The sequence below is a fragment of the Sceloporus occidentalis genome, unplaced genomic scaffold (assembly GCF_023333645.1).
Source record: "Sceloporus occidentalis isolate IW3139 unplaced genomic scaffold, rSceOcc1.0.p SCAF_11, whole genome shotgun sequence".
Taxonomy (NCBI): domain Eukaryota; kingdom Metazoa; phylum Chordata; class Lepidosauria; order Squamata; family Phrynosomatidae; genus Sceloporus; species Sceloporus occidentalis.
This window is the reverse complement of record NW_028316991.1, coordinates 10,720,279-10,725,051: the sequence shown is the minus strand read 5'-3', so window position 1 is coordinate 10,725,051 and position 4,773 is coordinate 10,720,279.

Sequence of the window (4,773 nt, the reverse complement as noted above, 5' to 3'; positions counted from 1 at the left end):
CGGCAAGGGGGGAACTAAAATGGCATATTAGTTTAGTAAAAATCCAAATTTTATAAAGGGATCGTTCATGTTTGTGGGTTTTTTTTCCACAATTTTAGACATAATAAAAAAGTGCAGCCAATCTGAAGTACCTTACGGGCTTTGTCTGCCTTTTTCAGAGATGATAAAGCCAACCTGAGGTCTTTTGTTACAGTACATGTGCACTCTGTACATATACATCTTAGCAGATCAAATGCCATGGTCTTGTGTGAATTATTGTAAACATTGGGGGCAACAAACCATTAGTCAAAATGTCAGTGTGTTTAGTTAAATATTAGCTTTTACAGAATTACTTTTTATAAATTCAGGAGCAGCCATATAAGTCCAGTAATGTAGACGAAAAGTAACAGAACGTTGCACAAACTTGTAATACCATTTTTTATCGGACTAACAGTATTTTGTAATAAGAAGCTTTCAGGAGCCTTTTGACTTGATAAAGAGAACTCCCAAAACCTTGTCAAGACAAAATACAGTTAGTCCAATAAAGAAGGTACTACAAGATTCTGTAACATTCTGTTACTTTTTATAACATTAATGCAATAAATGGTCTGCAGTTTTACATAAGGACATAAAGACATGTTTGTTCTACTTGAAAAAAATCATAGTAAAGTACAATGCATTTTATAAGACAAACTGGAGAAACATGCCAGGGTTTCCATTTCCTAATGCCTAGTTGCTGCAGTGAGGTGAATTTCTGAAAATACCATATAATTGGACTCTTTACATGCATCGTGAAAGTATTCTTTATTGAATTTGCCAAATCTGGATTATTATTATCGAATAGTAATTAGTATCACAACCCCACAGTACTGCACGTTGGACAAATACAGCGTGCAAAACAGAGCACATAGCATAACAATTTGAGCTTACTGAAAACGGTTAGGATCGCCTTGCTCAAAAAAGTTGACAATCAAGAAGAGTTTTTAGTAGTTCACACTGCTTTTGTTTTTCATGCATTGTGTTAAATTGTGAAACTAACTTAACTCATACCTACACTGGATGCTAAAAAGTCGTTACATGTCATGTCATGTAACTAGTATTATTTTTTTGTCCTGGATCAGAGGTATAACATTTACAACACTCCTGCTTGATTAACTTCCCTCCTGTCAACCTTGAGGAAGTAAAAAGAATCAGAAAAGTGTCCGTTCACAATCAGTTCAATACACATAGTACATTGTGGGTCGGTATATTGTGAATTGTATGCACGTATGTGACGTAGGAGGAAAGAGGTCTGAACTAGTACTGTGTTTCATCTGTCAAAATAAACGTACATTCCAACTTACCTCTAAGCTGCTTGCTTTAAACGCAGAGAATTAAAAAATAATACGTTTTGGAAAAAAGATTTGTTTTTTGTTTTGTGATGGCATGTTTCATATTTCAAAGAGATAATTAATGTCTAATTGCATTTGAATTTTACAGGTGTGTTGTATTTTTAAACTGTACTTTTATGACTTATTTAATGTGTGTTTCACTGCCAATTACAGTTTTTAAACGTCCGGATGTTAGAAGAAATAGAAGTGATATAATTGATTTAGAATTGATTTCGGCTGTTGCTTTGTTTTCATCACAACTGTTATCTAACCAAAGTTTCCTTATATTTCATTTGAAATAGTGCGTTCCTACGGGCAGACCCTTACCCTTCTTCTAGATATAAGGAAGTCACGAAAGACATAGAAAGGCAGGCCCACTGATGCATTGCACACAATTTTATCCAGATATGCCATGTTTGTAAGATGTCAGTGCCCACTTGTAACAGATACGGTTTAGAATCTGCTAATAAACTAGATGTTGCTTCGAATGTGAAGATATCTCATTTTTAGTGCTTGCATTCATGTTGTATGAACTCAAATCAGTTGGCACCAAAAGCACAGCTAGTGTAGCAACATAACTTTGGAAAGAAATCTGACCAATTTAGAGTACACATAACATTGCTATTCCATACATGCTTTGTACCTGCAACTGGCAACAAAGGAAAGATCCAATGGGCCACTTAAATGGTATATAGGCCTGGTCCTTGACCAAAAAGCACACCAGGCAAGTGTCTCTGTCATCACACACGCATACACATGTCATGTCTATTTTTACATTTAGAATGAGTATAAGCATAGACCTCTTGTGTGTACTCCACAAGTTATGGGGCTTCTTTTGCTTCTCTGGCAGGTCCAGAACTTGCTTCCATGCAGTGGGGGCATCATTCTTCTGACAATAAGACTGGTTCTGATCGTATGGCTGCAAATATGTTTTATCTACTAATGTACTGTGTCGGTGAAACCACCTTTTCTGTACTTTTTCTGTTATCCTGTACAATTAAACTGAAGAAGTCTACAATAGTGAAACCAAGAGATAATTACTGAGAACAGAACCAACTCATGTGCTACTAATGCTGCCTTTCAAAAAACAGACCCAGATCCGCAAACAAAAAAAGCTTTAATAAATACTGTTTTGTATATACTGATGTGTGCTCTTTATTTTTAACATGAAGTATAATAGAATATGAGTCACTTCATTCACAATTTTATAATATCTGAAGAAAATATCTCCAATATTTTTAAGGGTTATGTTACTTAGACATACGCAAATTGGTCAAAAACGATTCGGACAAATTTTTTGATTCGTTTTTGACCTATTTGTTTTCGGACAGCAAGTTCCTTTTCCTGTCTATTCGTTTCAGATGAAAATTGGGGCCCATTTTAGTTTCGGGAAAAAACTTTGTTCTCCGACGCCCACATTTACTTTCACTCACTGACTCTCTCAGACTCTCACTCTCTTATTTTAATTCACTCTCTCTCATGCTCTCCAAAATGTCTGCTGACCACTTCCGCTTTTGTGTCTCGCAGCTCTGCTTCCGTGTCTCACATCTTTTTGCTTTGCATCTTCTTGTTCTCCTTTCTCCGTTCTTCTGTCTTCTCTTTTCTCTCTTCTTTCTTCTTCCGCATCCCATGTACATAACCTCCCAGCAAACTTCTGCCAAAATGGTGCAGCTTCCGGTGACGCCCCACCCAGATCCTACAGTCAGGATAAAGGACGTCACCAGAAGCTCCATCATTTTGGCGGAAGTTCACACAAGGTTATCGTAACACAAAATTGCAGAGCTTCCGGTGATCTCCTCTCACAGATATTCCAATCAGGGAAGACACCATCACCAGCAGCTCAACCATTTTGGCAAAAGTCCACACAAGGTTATCGTAGCACCAAATGACAGAGCTTCAGGTGACCTTCTCCAATCAGAGGAGTGGATGTCACCAGACGCTCTGCCACTTCGGCAGGGTTATTTTATGGCAAAACGGTGGAGCTTCCAATGACATCGTTTACCCAGACCCTCCAATCTGTGGAGAGGATGTCACTAGAAGCTCTGCCATTTTGGTGAAAGTTCACCAGGAGGTTATGTCTGCAGAGATGTGGATAAAGAAAGAAGAGAGAAGAACAATAAAATGAAGAACAAGAGATGAAAGACACGGAAGCGGAGCTGCAAAACACAGAAGTGATTGGCAGAGACGGTAGGGAGACATTCAGAGAGTCTGTGAGAGTGGGAGTGAAACAGCCCGCAGATTTCAGCCTCAAACTTGTAGCATTTTGTCTTTGTTTTAGTTTGTTTCATGTGGGTCTGGCTTAGTTTTTGGCGTTTACCAAGAATTTGTTTGGTTGCAGCCACTTACCAGCACCAGGATAGGCTGTCATACGTCCGCATTCTAATTCAATTAGTTATGATGGACTGAAAGTAACAGCACAGTTGACTGGTATGTAACTGCATATCACTGCCATAAATAATATATGGTGAATTGGACAAAATCAGGCAGTGCGTTTTATCTGGAGCACCTGCCTGTTTTGCTCTGTAGAAAAGATGGCCTAAATATATCAAATCCACTCAACTCATTTAATACACCCGATTCGTTTGTAAATGAGCAACCCTCTCATTTACAAAAGTAATTCATTTTCAGGTTCTGCTTTTTTTAGCTCTAAAGCAGTTTGTAGTCTAAGTATTTGAAAAGCATGATGACAAGAAGTTGTGGAAAGTGTTCCCATCACTGATACAGTCCATTAGTTAAAATGAAACTGGATCTTTTTAAATATATCTCATTGCTTTCTTTGGCTGAAGGAAACCTGGGTCTTACTATACGACTCTGTGCCAAGTGTGAAGCCACATTGAACAGACTCTAGTTGTGATTCTGCTTCTAGTCATGGCTGTCTTGTAGTCATACTAAGCAGTAAATATGTTATTTTCTATGTTTTACATGCATTATAATATACATTGTTACATGGTTTTGTGACATAGGAAACTTAATTGTTTTTATTTAAGTGACCTACAGAAGTATTGTGGATATACCCTTAATTTATTTGTCCAGTTTATCTGTATATTCTTCACATCCATAACTACAAGTTAAAATGTGGCAGATTTTTCTTCTTAGTAGGTATGATCAGGCACCATATTATATTGTGATTTTGAAGCTCTTAAATAAGAATTTTGAAAACTTGGCATGATGTTCACTTTAATTCAAACATCTCCCTTTTCACATATGGAAAAAAAAGTTAATTTGTTTTGGATGTTCTCCAGCCCTTTGGATAACCTTGGGATGTTTAAACTGGACTCTACAAAAATATTTTCCATTTCCTCCTCAAAATATTATAGTCTTAGCCTTATGGGGTTTTTTTGTAAGATAATTATGTTATCTCTCTTGAATGTCCTTTCATTATAACTCACAGGCTCTGATTTTGGTCATTTTTAAAGGGAAGCCA